This window comes from Pezoporus occidentalis, unplaced genomic scaffold (genome assembly GCF_034315485.1).
Source record: "Pezoporus occidentalis ecotype Australia unplaced genomic scaffold, CSIRO_AGI_Poc_V1 ctg72, whole genome shotgun sequence".
NCBI classification, from domain to species: domain Eukaryota; kingdom Metazoa; phylum Chordata; class Aves; order Psittaciformes; family Psittacidae; genus Pezoporus; species Pezoporus occidentalis.
This window is the reverse complement of record NW_026916072.1, coordinates 2,701,350-2,716,225: the sequence shown is the minus strand read 5'-3', so window position 1 is coordinate 2,716,225 and position 14,876 is coordinate 2,701,350. Positions and strand designations below refer to the sequence as shown.

General features: G+C 50.4%; 1 protein-coding gene across 3 annotated transcripts in view; it reads right to left on the bottom strand.

Annotated features, from left to right (window-relative positions):
* GLCE (glucuronic acid epimerase) overlaps positions 1–14,613 on the bottom strand; it is a 41,405-nt gene extending 26,792 nt beyond the window's left edge. Inside the window, exons 1-2 of one of the 3 annotated variants that reach the window (XM_062601726.1) lie at positions 14,105–14,613; positions 99–198 (exon numbers count right to left, since the gene is read on the bottom strand). The gene's annotated coding sequence lies outside the window, so the exon portion shown is untranslated. Of the gene's footprint in view, positions 1–98; positions 1,866–14,104 lie in introns of those variants that run through there. The other 2 variants (XM_062601727.1, XM_062601724.1) reach the window with 2 other exon arrangements.
* Between the last annotated feature and the right edge of the window lie 263 nt (positions 14,614–14,876).

Below are 14,876 nucleotides of genomic sequence, written 5' to 3'. Positions count from 1 at the left end.
GAACATGCAAAAAGGCATTCAAGAAACTCCAGCCCTGGAGTTAACTGAAAATAGGCATTTATCAAGGAGGAAACAAGGGGAATCTGCTCCTTTCTTACCTTAAGCAAAGGGAGGTCTCTGAATCCTAATGCATCTCCGAATTTTCAACTTCAAAACTGCATCTGTTGGCGAGTTAAAGTGATTTCCCTCTCCGATCTCCTACAGGGAAGATGTGGAGAAAAGAAGGGAGAACTGAAGTACTCAAGGGTCTGCAACAGCCATCGGAGTTGGATGTTTCCCCCTCTCCCTGTACGAATCCTCTCCTTCAGCCCTGCTGGCTCTGAAGACAGCACTGCAGCCGGATTTCAAGGCTCAGCTCTTGACATGCAGAAGCACTGAAGGATCAAGAACATAAATGTCACTTCCTCCAGGCATCACATCAGCTGCAAAGGAGCCTCATCTGCTCTCGCCAGCACAATCCTGCCCAGCTGAAGAGCAAATCCTGACATCTGCCTTGGGGGGGCTTTCGTCACACCCTGCCGAAGGATCCCAAGTGTAAAGCCCCGATCTAAAGGATCCCTGTTTCAGCTACACCATGGTGTAGCCCAACTCGAGACGCTGCACAAGTGGAGGGGCACGAACTGAAAAGCTAATAAAACAGAAGTCAAAGCCTAACCTTGAAACAAATCACAGCTGCCTCCATCTGAGCGGTAGCAGAGGCTCTGCTATTATTAAATGAGCTTCAGGAGAGATTTAACTAACTGGATTCCACTGCAATGCTTTATTTATGGCATGTGTGCCTGTCCCAGAATACTTCCTGAAGGTTTTTCCCATCTCTTTTATTGCTTTTGCGTATTTCCTGAACAAATCCAACAGGCACAAGCCCTGTGGAGGCTGGAATCCGTGTATTGACAGGGTTGGGACACTATTGCATAACAGTGGCCTAAAGTTGCTTAAAATAGAAATTAGATGTCACGACCACAACATCCTAAATACACGCCACACGTCGATTAAGCAGAAACCAGGACACCAGCATCGACTGGAAACACCATATAATTAACTCCTAAAATGGCATTTTAATGGTCTCTGCCCTTGCTCCAGCCAGCAATAGCATGTATAATTACTCTCTTATTAGCTCTCTGCATCCTTCCCTGGCATTCCCAACTGAAAACGAAACAAACCCTCTTCTGTTGGAGTTTGCCTGGAAGAAGCCTTGTTTTAAACGGATTACGCGCTGCTAAAAGCAAACCAGACCCGTCACAGGAGGCTTATTCATGCACTTGGAGGCTGCTTCTTTAGGTATCTACCACACACCTGGATCTTTTACAGATCTATCGGAATTCGCTCCATAAAGTAAATGTTATCCCCCGTTCAGCTGCGTGCCAACGCAACGCTGAGCCTGCAGCGATTCCTTCCTCTAATCCTCTTGCTGGAGGCTCCATTTAATAAACAAAGGCAGCTCCAATAATTCAACCCGTACTTTCAGAGATGCGATGTGCCTGTCAGAAGCTCTCTGCAAGAGACTCAGGGCATTTCTTCAGCCCCTTCCCAAGGCTTTGCATACGTTTAAGCCTGCGTCTTGCCGTTTGAATGCTGATAACCACCGCGCTCCTTCGTTCCCCTTTGGAGGCTTAAACACAAGCACAGACGTTTTTATTAGCGCATCACGCACCATTAAACTGCCAGCTTGGCTTCCAGCATCCTCTTTAGGAAATAAATAAACACAGGGCCTCGAACACATCTTCACAACAAAAATACTCATTTCCTTGGCACTGGTTTTTCTGATCAACCGAAGCGAACAAAGCCCAAACCCAACAAAGCACCGCGTGGTTCCCTTCCAGCCAGGCTGCAGATGATGGGAACCACTCGACACACCACATGTACTGTTAAAGGCTGCTCGGTATGTTCACAGAACACCCAGCCAAGAGCTCTTCCTTCACCTGCCTCCTCCAAGAGACTGATTTTCGTTACTGAAGAGTTCACAAAGGAGGAACTGCCCCATTCTGCACCACGCTCACACAGGAACAGCTCCCAGAGAAAGCACCCCATACACAGCACCATGGCAGTACTGTTGACTGCTGATGTGGAGATTGGGGTTGGGCAAAGGTCCCCATGGTCCCTGCTGTCAACACACAGGATGGCCAGGGCTGCTGTGTTACAGGTGAACAGAGAATCACAGAATCCCAGCCTGGGTTGGGTTGGAAGGGAACTCAGAGCTCCTCCAGCTCCAACCCCTACCACGGGCAGGGACCCCTTCCACTAGAGCAGCTTGCTCCAAGCCCCTGTGTCCAACCTGCCCTTGAGCACTGCCAGGGATGGGGCAGCCACAGCTTCTCTGGGCACCCTGTGCCAGCGCCTCAGCACCCTCACAGGGAAGAGCTTCTGCCTAAGAGCTCAGCTCAGTCTCCCCTTGGGCAGGTTAAAGCCATTCCCCTTGGCCTGTCCCTACGGGCCCTTGGCCAAAGCCCCTCTCCAGGTTTCTTCTCAGCCCTTTTAGGTACTGTAAGACCGTTACGAGCTCTCCCCCGAGCCCTCTCTGCGAATAAGCATCCCTGCAACAGCTTGGACACAGCCAGGAGAGCCAATCTGGCCACGTTATGGATCTGTCTGCTGCTGGCTTGCGGGAAGAGCAGCTGCAGAGCCTGGAAATAAACCCAGGAGATTGCCTGGGGCTGAGCACGGAGCAGCCAAGCAGGTGCCTTCCCCCTCAGCTTCCCTCTCACAAGGCGAGAGGCAGCTCCTGCAAACAGCTTGCACCGGGGGCTAGATCAGGGCATCGCTCCAGCAGTGAAGAAACCCCTTGGGATACCTCCAGAAGAGAGATTCGGATCTTGGTGCAGTCAGACTGCCAGCCAGCACCACCAGGACTGCAGTAAGCAGAGGGTGAGAGGGCAGAAACAGAGCAGGAGAAGGCAATGCTTAATGCAGCCCCGAGGGATGGAGAGCACCTCTTCTGCGTTCAGAGGAGCCCAAAGCCACGCTGGAAGCAGCAGCCCAATGCCCAGCAGGAAAGCAGTTGAGGGTAAACCTCACGTACGCAGAGCTGCACATTTACCAACAGCTTTTATGAATATATGCATGAAATGAGAGATTCCAAGCCATCGGCAGAGACCGGTTTTTGCTCGCTGGTCCAAGCCATCTGCTGCGCTTTAAGACGCGCTCCACTCAGCGCTTCGCTTCTCCAAACTCAGCTTCAGCACTGAAACGAAGCTTTGGATCCCTTTTGGTATACTCCCGGAATTACAGTGATTCCAGCAGTTTGGTGACTCATGGGTACATGGAACCTGGTGATTAAAACCCCTTTGCCTGCAACCTGCAAGCAAACAGATAACGTGTCCATAGCCCGCTGTGCCTGAACGCGGTGTGACGGGGGCACGTGCTGCCTTCAAAGTGGCAAAACAGCCAAGAACATGGATTTTGGTACAGGGTGCCCAGAGAAGCTGGGGCTGCCCCATCCCTGGCAGTGTTCAAGGCCAGGTTGGACACAGGGGCTTGGAGCAAGCTGCTCCAGTGGAAGGTGTCCCTGCCTAGGGCAGGGGTTGGAACTGGATGGCTTTAAGGTCCATTCAACTCAAACCATTCTATGAGATCTATGATCTTTCAGGACACAGCCTAAAGAGATGCTCCAAAAGCAGCTGAACTAATTTTGTTCCCATTTCTCTCACGAATCCAAAGTAACACTTTCTCTTCATGCCCCGGCAGGAGGATTTTACCCTGTTTCTATTAAACAGCAAGACCTCCTATTTCACTTGGGGGATCCATAAACCAGAAGCTGTTGTTTCTAAAGCCCAAGATTATTAAGAGAAAAGAAACCTCTGCTCCCAGCTGCTGCACACTTGACACTGAGCCACAGGCACGATTCCTCCTCCCAGCTGCTTTAGCATTTTCCCATCCGAGTCAGGAATGTGCCAGGTTCAAGTTACACACTTCACATCGAGCATCTGACACGGCCAGAAACCCCCAAGCTCTGGGTTTCTGCTCTCATACAGTGCCTGTTACCCATGCAGCTCCTCTGAGCCGTGCCCATCCATCGGGACACAGATGGGTGTCTTCTCCCTAACCCTGCTTTTCTCACTTCCCAGCTGTGCAGGATGGTGGTACAGACACTCAGAAGAGCAACAGGGAAGCGGGGACCTGATGTCTCAGCTGAGATGCCAAAGGCCAGCAAAGGGTTTATATCATCACGCTGCTCGGCTGGAGGGCACAGAGGAAGAGATGCAGGCACCCCAACACCACGCACCCAACACACAGAGCTTCCTGATGACATTTGTCACTTACTAAGAGTGCTTTTCAATTTCAATAAGGTGCTTAAAGTGACAGCACCCAATTAACTGCTCAGTGGGAAGACAGCATCAATATTCATGAAGCAGTCATGGAGCAGACGTGGGATTCATAATTGGCTGAACCCACCCGCAACAGAGCCGCACTAATACTGTACCATAACCCCCCGACAATGTGCTTTCCTTTAAATCAATATTCATTCCAGTGGCAGCATCACCTTCTCCCCAAAATATAGATATAAACCCCATCAATAGTCAAATCAGGAGCTGGTTTGGGTTCCAGCCTCATTTTTGCCCATTTAAACAGTGCTCACCTTTACCCAGCAATGTTTCCAGTGAGAGGAGGAATTCCAGGGCCATAGAAAGAGGAACCACAGCCTGACTCAAGCTCACGGGCTTAAACCTGACTAACGAGTCCCTCAATTTGAGCCACGGAGGCACTAAAACCATTCCAAGTGCTGCCATTCCAGTGCTCAGTCCCAGCACAGCTGGGTTTTCTGGCTGCTGTGTAGTGCAAAGTGGTTATTTCGATTAAAACCAGGGCTCAGTTTAATAGTGATCCCTTTGTTCTACAGGGTGGGGGGAAAAAAGTAACATTATAATGCTGAACCTGAATTATTTCAGCCCAGAACTGTCTCGAACACAAAGGACCTGCCTGCCTCTGGCCACCAAAGCAGAGCAGGAGCTGCTGCAGGTCCCAGAGCAGGGCAAATCTCTGTTCAACAGCACCAGCATGGCAAGCTCTGCTCTTGTAGCCACAATGGTTTCACTGGCATCTTGTTTTCCACCCTCGCTAGGCTTGTGAGCCTCATCCACGCAGCCCCAACATGCAAGATCAGGAAGCCAGGGGCTCCCCATCCAGACTAACTTTAAGTTTGCAATGCAGAACAGTGGAATAAGAACGTTTTGAAGCACATCCCAAGAGAAACGATGACAAACAGCAGGAGGCCAAACTGCACTTGGATACCAAGGGGACCAAACTGCACTTGGATACCAAGGGGACCAAACTGCACTCGGATACCAAGGGGACCAAGCTGCACTCGGACACCAAGGGGACCAAGCTGCACTCGGACACCAAGGGGACCAAGCTGCACTCGGATACCAAGGGCACCAAGCTGCACTTGGATACCAAGGGAAAGGGGTTTGCAGGACACAGAAGTGACAGCAAACACGACGCAGGACCTGCTGCAGTCAGAGCAAACCTGCTCCCTGGAAGCAGAGGAGCCAATGCCAGCAGAGGGCACTCGGAAGCCAAGAGAGAACAAACCCACCGCGTGTGTGCAGGACGTGGGGATGGCTCTGCCAATGCCTCCGTGGAGCGGGAATTGTCCCTTTCAGTCCTCAAGCAGCCACCAAGGCAACACGTTTGATCCGTGATCCGATTTCCATGCCACAGCAAACCGCCTCCACTGCCAGCTCCCGTTTCGAAGGGTCTCTGCGATCCCACGTGCTGGACACGGGTGGGTTTGCTCTGATGGCAAAGACCAGAGAAGAAGAACCCCGAGGAACCCCTTCCCAAAGGGAAATGTGCAGTGCTGTCAGCCCCAGGGCTGTTAAATGAGGAGAACACAATGCCACAAGCCAAGCCTCTCGCTAGGTACGTTCTACACTGCAACCTTCTGCAAGGGAAGCTTAAATCCTCCTGGAAAAGTGGACAACTTCACAGCAGCCAAATCTGAAATTCCCTTTAGGCACTGGAAGCTGCTCTAAGGTCTCCCTGGAGCCTTCTCTTCTCCAGGCTGAACCAGCCCCATTTACATAGGTTTAGAAGCTAATACTCGAGTTTTTAGGCTCACACAGGTGGGTTTTAAGGCAAAACCAGAACGTGCCATTGCTAAGTCTGCAGACCCAAGTCCTGTGTGCTGCTGCACCACCACCAGAAGATGCATCCTGCAGCCACTACACCCTTAGCAAGGTTCTCCAGGCAGCTCCAGCTCCTGACCTCCTGAGGCTGTGCCCTTCTGATAAAGACACAAGGCAAGCAATCGAGTGTCAGAGAAACCCAGCAGCACCTTAAGCTTTCCAAACCCCAAACCAGCCATCAAAACGTGGCGGTTCTGCAAAGGATCTGAGAGCTTTTGTTTTCCCAAGCCACCCATACTATAAAATTGTGCAAAAAAAAAAGGCATTTAGAGACTTGAGAATGACACCCTTAAAAAGGTGAGAACCTGATAAACCTCACACCTCACTCCTGCACCAAAGCCAAGTTTTGCATATAGCTAAGGAGCACCTCGCAATGATGCACTGCTATGGAGCCTGCAGTGTTGTGCAGCCCATTTGCATCTCTATTACTCTGTAAATTTTACAGTGCACAAATACCAGGAATGCTTCACTGTTACTGAACCCCGATGCCAGGGTTTGCCTTCCCAAGGAAACGTGGAACCGTGCAAAATCCTTTCTCTAATGCAAAACATCCTCTGCTGGTGCTTACTGCGATCCTCAGCTCTGCGACCCAAATTCACCTTCTCTATGTGTAACTCTTTGGTAAATACAAGGCACCAGATATTTGCTTGTAAATGTAGCCTGAAGATCCCAGACTGGTTTTAGCTGGAAGGGACCTTAAAGCTCATGAAGTTCCAACCCCCTGCCACGGGCATGGACGCCTTCTACTAGAGCAGGGTGCTCCAAGCCCCATCCAACCTGGCCTTCAAAGATCAAATATAAGCACTAAATGTGCATTGTGAGTGACTCTGTCCATGTTATACCAATAGGGATACATAAGCTCCTGTCCAAAGCAGTAATAAACTACTCATAGAGTGATAAAAAAAGCCCTTTAGGAAACATTCAGTGGAAATAAGAGCAGTCCCTATTGAGGAAGGCATCTGGCAGACATGAAACCCAAAAGCACACCTTTTTTCTCTCCCCTCTATCTGTCCATTCTCACCTCTCAGCAAGGTGCTGCTCTTCCTCCTTCCAACCAGCATTCAAGGGGTTTGATACTGCAGGTTAAAACTGTGTTTGAGCAGCTCATTTTGATATAAAGCTATTTCCCTATCAGAGGGAAGCAAAGCAAACACACACCTCGCAGTAACTACAGAGTTAAACGTAAGGACATGAGTGCAGCTCCCTTCTTTTTTCCACTGCGATCTTATTTAGTACATTAAGCAAAGGAATCCAAGTGTTGCATTAAGTTCTCCATAATTCATCACTTTTCCCGATAACAGAATAGAAAGAGTTCTTTTAAAAGTCTAATTCCCAGCAGGCTTCATATGAACATTCTCCGAGAGTGCTGCTCATGCTTTAGAACAGGCATTAAACAGCTACAGCATTTGATGTTTGGAAACAAAGTCACCCATCTGCCAAGGGCTTTGGAAGCAGTACATGCCACCAAAGATTTTCTGTTCTAAACCCACTTCATGGGAAAGAACAAATCCCCAGACAGGCAAAGCTTAAAGCTTAAAAATAATCCTTTCCACTCGCTCCCAGCTCTCCTTAGGGAAGGAGTTTGTTTACTGGGAAGCACCAGTTTCCTGTTGCAAAGAGCCACCCCTCACGTAAGACTGGAGGGCTAAGATCTACCTTATCGCAAGGAGATAATGGCATTTATAAATGAATCATAACGCTCAAAAATAACTGACCTACTTTGCCTGGCCACCAAGGATCCGCAAGCAGCCAAGCTCCCAGTTACCACCGTGCCAATGGAAGTGTGAAGGCGTTGCACGTCAAGCTGAGATCTCACAGCAAGGCACAGCACAGGCAGCTGCCTGCAGAACCTCACCGCAGGGCTCGCTAAGCCTCCCAGTTCACCGCCAGTTACCTCCATGAGGCTTCCTCAAACCCAAAGTGCCTCAGTCCGGCTGGTCCTGGCATCCATAGCATGCTCTTTCGCTCTGGAGGTACTCAGAGGTTCAGCTACAGAGCAGGGACTTGCAGAAAGCTTCTTGTCTGCTGAGGGAAGCACTGAAAATAGCTCAGAGAGATAAACACCACATCCCTTGGTTGCAATGCGCCCATAGAATCATGGAATGCTTTGTGTTGGAAGGGACCTTAAAGCTCCTCCAGCTCCAACCCCTGCCACGGGCAGGGACCCCTTCCACTGGAGCAGCTTGCTCCAAGCCCCTGTGTCCAACCTGGCCTTGAGCACTGCCAGGGATGGGGCAGCCACAGCTTCTCTGGGCACCCTGTGCCAGCGCCTCAGCACCCTCCCAGGGAAGAGCTTCTGCCTGAGAGCTCATCTCAGTCTCCCCTCGGGCAGGTTAAAGCCATTCCCCTTGGCCTGGCCCTACAGGCCCTTGTCCCAAGCCCCTCTCCAGGTTTCCTGCAGCCCCTTCAGGCACTGGGGCTGCTCTAAGGTCTCCCCTTCAGGAGCCTTCTCTTCTCCAGGCTGCCCCAGCCCAGCTCTCTCAGCCTGGCTCCAGAGCAGAGCTGCTCCAGCCCTCGCAGCTCCATGTCCTCCATGAAGCTTGGGACAGGCTTCCAAGCAGAGTGGCTGGAAGAAAAGCCCAAGAGCAGGTCACAGGGAGCTCCCTCACTTTGGGGACAAAGGCAGCATGCTTGGGACAACGAACATCCTGGTGCTTGTGAGGCCACAGGCATCAGGGAGCATTTTGGAAGCTGAACAGCAGAGCTCCATCTGTAGCCCCACACAGCGAGTGCTGGGGTCCTGCTCTGCCTGGGCTTAGGGGTGACTGAATCCTCACCCTTTTGTAATCCTAACCCCCTGCTGTCTTTAAGGCACTGCTAACATATGGCTGAGCAGGATGCAGCTCTTCCTCCCGCCTACCCAAAAGCGAGCAGCTCTTCTGACAGCTTCACTTCCTGGGGAATTCAGATTCTTCTGGAAGCGTACTCAGGGCATGAATTAGAGCAAAGCCCACCAACAGGCGGAGGCAGGCGGCTGTCAGCGCACAAAGCACTGCGGGACTGGCTTCGGATGGCATCGGATCCAAATTCACCTTCTCCAGTGCTGATTTGTCATGTAGGCAAGGGGAAAAGCACCCCAGACCCATTATGAAATGGAGCAGAGGTGCACAGCTATTTAAGTAGTGATTAAAAATACATCATGACAACTACAACTGCACTCAGCATCTCCCCTGTTCTTCCACAGATGCCTCATTCTTTGGATCTTCAACCAGGAGAAAACCCCCTCAAGCCCTGGAGAATCCCTGCCCGCACATGCATATTCCCTTTAAGTACAACCAGAGGGTCCCGGCGGGTGCCACCACATCACACACCAAAGGCTCCCCTTCTCTGCAGGATGAGGGATGGGATCTATTCTGGTTTCTCAGCCACACGAAGGAGAACACTGCAACAAACCTCCCCAAGCCCAAACCACACTGAGAAAATGACCTCTCCCTTCCCACAGCAGCAGATGCTCTGATCTCATTTGTTGACATTTATCATTAGGAAGGGAAACGTCTGAAAGCCCTACGAGGAGAGGAAAGCTCCTTAGGGGGTTTAAGAAAGCCTACATTAAACAGCAGCGATGGCAAGAGCCGATTATACACGGAGCAGTTAACACAGACTTAGCTGTGTTAAAGAACTTGAGAAAACCTGCTCAGACAACGTCACAGCAGCTTTCTGTGCTCAGCTTCACGTCAGGAACCTTCGAACAGGAGGGTTCCATGAAGAAATCATAGAACCATGGAATGGTTTGGGTTGGAAGGGATCTTAAAGCTCATCCAGTTCCAGTGCCCTGCCACGGGCAGGGACACCTTCCACTGGAGCAGGCTGGCATTCACCCATTCCTAGTGACCAATAGAACCAAAGTCCTATTTCCTCAAGTGCTTTTTTTTTCCCCAGGAAATACTTGGGATCTCTTGGTATTGTTGGGAAGATTTCTATGGGAAATTCAAACATTCCTTAAATAGAACAAGGGGGAAAATAAGCTCGTTCTGCTCAGATTTAAACTTCCTCTTTTCTACAAGGGAATGAAACCAGCAGGAACAGTTCTTCAGGAAAACCACACCCCAGAAGAAACAGGGAGATCATCACTTGCAGCACGGGAACCAGAGCTTAAGAGGCACAGAGCTGCCTTTCCAAGCACCAGACACTCATTAAAGCTGAGCTCAACCTTTGGTATCTCCAAGACCGAGAAGCTCAAACACAGATCCGGAGTTCTCACCTCCAAGGGCAGCCCCATGGCTTCAGCAGCTCTCGTTGCTCCTGATGAACAGCTTTTGTGCCAGAACCATCTGGAATTTCCTGCATGACTTAATGCAATCAAAAAGAGGAAAAGAAACACACAAAGACCCCATTTCCCAGGTTAAACCGGCTCAGGGACGCTCCTTTCAAACCGGCCTCTTCAGAGGGCTTCTCACCAGGGCACAGCCTGAACCAAGCTCACAGCCACCCACCAGGGACACAGGGAAAGCTCCACGATCCTGGAACAGGCAAGAAGAGGACAGAAAACACGGAGCTTGACTGAAGCCACTTGAGAAGCTAAAGCAAGCGTTAACCTTCCTGCTCCCCACCACACACGAGACCATCAAGTGTTCTACCACCAGCAAAAGCCAAGCTCATTTCACTCAGCCACTTCAGCTCTGTCCTCCCCTTGCCTTTTCATGGGTCTATGCATTAGCCCTAAACATTTTGAAGCCCAAGCCTCACTGGGTTGGGTGTCTGAGTGGCTAACCTTGCTGCTTAGATCTACAGCTGCTTCAGATTTCATTACCAGGAAACAGGGAACACATGATGCCTGAGAGAGCCAAGAGTCAATGCTCCAAAGTCTCTATCCAGGAGATCCTGCACGGGAGCACACACACACAGTATGCTAGAGATTGGAAGGGACCTCAAAAGATCATCTAGTCCAATCCCCCTGCCGGAGCAGGAACACCTAGATAAGGTTACACAGGAATGGGTCCAGGTGAGTTTTGAATGTCTCCAGGGAAGGAGACTCCACAACCTCCCTGGGCAGCCTGTTCCAGTGTTCCGTCACCCTCACTGAGAAGAAGTTTCTTCTCAAGTTTAAGTGGAACCTCTTGTGTTCCAGTTTGTACCCATTACCCCTTGTCCTATCATTGTTTGCCACTGAGTAGAGCCTGGCTCCATCCTCGTGACACTCCCCCTTTATATATTTATAGACACTAATAAGGTCACCCCTCAGTCTCCTCTTCTCTAAACTATAGAGACCCAGCTCCCTCAGTCTTTCCTCATAAGGGAGATGCTCCACTCCCTTAATCATCTTAGTTGCCCTGCGCTGGACTCTCTCCAGCAGCTCCCTGTCCTTCTTGAACTGAGGGGCCCAGAACTGGACACAATATTCCAGATGGGGTCTCACCAGGGCAGAGTAGAGGGGAAGGAGGACCTCTCTCGACCTACTGACCACCCCCCTTCTAATACACCCCAGGATGCCATTGGCCTTCTTGGCCACAAGGGCACAGTGTTGGCTCATGGTCATCCTGTCATCCACTAGGACCCCCAGGTCCCTCTCCCCTACACTGCTCTCTAACAGGTCGTTCCCCAACCTATACTGGAACCTGGGGTTGTTCCTGCCCAGATGCAGGACTCTACACTTTCCCTTGTTATATTTCATCAAGTTATTCCCTGCCCAGCTCTCCAGCCTGTGCAGGTCTCGCTGGATGGCAGCACAGCCTTCTGGCGTGTCAGCCACTCGTCCCAGCAACACGGGTGCTCCCTGAACATCTTCATTTCCAAGAGTGCGACTATGGACAACAATAAACCCCAACTCCTGAACCCGTGGCCAAACCAATCCATTCTGTGATCCACAAGCTACCCGTTACCTAAAGCCTGTAAATCAGATCTTACACAGTGACACCAGCCAACTGGCTCCCGTACCAGGGGACACCGGCTGATCTTTGACTCATAACACAAGCAATATAAATGAGGACAAAACAAAAGGTACCATACTTGAGATAAGGCACTGATTAAAAGCTCACTGCCTTTGGAATGAGCAGCCAGCTTGCTTCAGAAGGATCTCATTACCATGCATTCCTCTGTCACCTCCAATATTTCCGATTCACTAGTAACATTTAAAGCATGGCTCAGGAGCTATGTGGGGTTAGAAGGTAAACTTGGTTAAACATTACCTAGAGCATTACAAAGCCTGTCTGTGCTGCCCCAGGTTTGAGCCATGCTTCACTCACATTAAAGGCAAGAGCTGAGGCTCACCTGTGGCTCAGTTGGCACCAAGATCAGCAGTGAGGAGGGATTTCTAAGCCAACAACCCACTTATCACACACAGAGGAGGTGCCACCTCCCAGCGCTGAAAAGACACCAACAAGGAGCAGGAAGCAAAAAGGATGCCAAGAGGAAAAGAGGTGAAGAAACAGAAGCAAAGGCTGTGACTGTGGAGCACGGGGGCAAGGGGGAGTCAAGCAAACAGTGAGTGCTGAGAGGAAGCAAATTCCCATTCCATTCCAGAAACGAGAGGTGAAAATCCACTGAGGCTGCAGGAAAGCTAAAGCTGCACAAGGGTTACTGGCACGAGGAAATACTTCCCACTTATAAGTGTTGATTTCACAAATTTGCTTTAGAAGCATCAGAATTTTAGCATTAGGGGGAAAAAAAAGGGAAAACATCACAAAATGGCAATATTGTAAAAGAGGAACATCTGACATTTTAGGTCTGAAACACAAGGCTAAAGTGATCATGGAATGGTTTGGGTTGGAAGGGACCTTAAAGCTCCTCCAGCTCCAAACCCTGCCATGGGCAGGGACCCCTTCCACTGGAGCAGCTTGCTCCAAGCCCCTGGGTCCAACCTGCCCTTGAGCACTGCCAGGGATGGGGCAGCCACAGCTTCTCTGGGCACCCTGTGCCAGCGCCTCAGCACCCTCACAGGGAAGAGCTTCTGCCTAAGAGCTCAGCTCAGTCTCCCCTCTGGCAGGTTAAAGCCATTCCCCTTGGCCTGTCCCTACAGGCCCTTGTCCCAAGCCCCTCTCCAGGTTTCCTGCAGCCCCTTCAGGCACTGGAGCTGCTCTCAGGTCTCCCCTTCAGGAGCCTTCTCCTCTCCAGGCTGCCCCAGCCCAGCTCTCTCAGCCTGGCTCCAGAGCAGAGCTGCTCCAGCCCTCGCAGCACCTCCGTGGCCTCCTCTGGACTCACTCCAGCAGCTCCACGTCCCTCCTGCATTGGGGCCCCCAGAGCTGAAGGCAGTTGATGAGTCAATTGCTTTGAAACCCAGCAGAAATCAGATCTCCAAGTTTTGACTGCGGCTCAGACATGAAAGCTGCTTCATTAAAAACATACCCAAACACGCAAGTAACCAGTTTAAGAAGCACCACAAGTAGATGCCTTTTAATCTTCTGCCTCAATTAAATGTTCAGAGAAAGAGAACGACTTTAGATGTAACCTCAGTGAAGTCCTTCTCTTAATGAAGGAGTAGAGATCCTGAAAGAAGAAAGGAAGAAAGAAGAAAACCCCCAGAGACCACAAAAGGCAAAGAGACCACTGTGTTTTGGTTATCACCTCTTCATGCTACAATACCACAGGTGACCACTGCCAAACATTTTGGGTGGCTCTGGGGATTTTGTTGGTTTTATTTTTACCCGCATTTACCTGTTTCTCTGGAGCAGCCACCTCCTGTTTACTGCAGCATGTGCCCTGCCCGGTGACTTGTGCTCCTCTCTCTTTTCCTGCCAGAGTAGCCCTATAGACTCAGCATTACAAATGGGAGTGCTATTGTTAAGGAATCAATTGGACAATGAAAGAGCTAAGGACACTTGTCTTACAGAAAATTACTGTCAAATGCTGCCAGACCCAGCTTTCCTTCTTTCTGGGCCAGCAGCCAGATACTAATCATTTCAGGTCCCTACTAATTCTTCACTGTGTAACACGCTGCGTGGTAAAGAAAAGGGGCCGCTTACTCGAGGCTGTGCTTCAGGATACTTCCAGTGATCGCCGAAAAAGGACACTGCCACCATCCCAAATGCAGGCAGGGATGTTCTTACCTCCTGAAAAGCAAAAGGACTTCCCCAGGCACCACCTGAAGGGCCCCGTGCCAGGATCTCCTTGTTGAAACAAGTCCTCGTTCCTTATTAGAGCACAGTGTCAAGGGCCATTCCACACGCTGGGCAGAGAGAAGGAGGCGTGGAAGCGATGCTGTGTCTCTGTAGGAAGGGACTGGCTTCTATAAAAGGTGTTCCTGGCTAACTGAGGGGCCTCTGACCTCAGCTCTATTTGCTGATCCTGACTGGATCCGAAGGGTTCGTGGGTCGCTGAAGTGAAACCAACGCCTTTGAGTAAACAGAGCGCAATCATTCACCCACATTTCACAACCATGCCAAAGAGCATCTTAGCAGGGCAAGAAGCCTCCACACACGCATTAAATATTGTTAAGGCTTGTTCCAACTGGCCAAGTTAGAAGCACGCGGCCTTAAAAGCCTTTCTTGCGTGGCCAGTTCTAACTAGCAGAACTATTAACGACTGGCAGCTCCTGTATCTCATGGAACAAACCAAAAGGCTCCAGTTGCTAAGTCAAAAGGATAAAAACACCCCAAAACTTCACACTTTCTGGCCTGCGCTCACCCTGCAGCTAACAAGCACCCTTTGGAAAAACTAGATCTCACTCCCATACATACACTGATCCTCTTCCACTACCTGGAAGGTATTTGCCTTCAGAACATTAAAATCCTGCTTAAAGGCAGAATGTATTAGGTAAAAGTTTGCATGGTGATACTACTGCCGGGCATCCTTCTTGGGCGCTTCCAAATGGGCAGAACA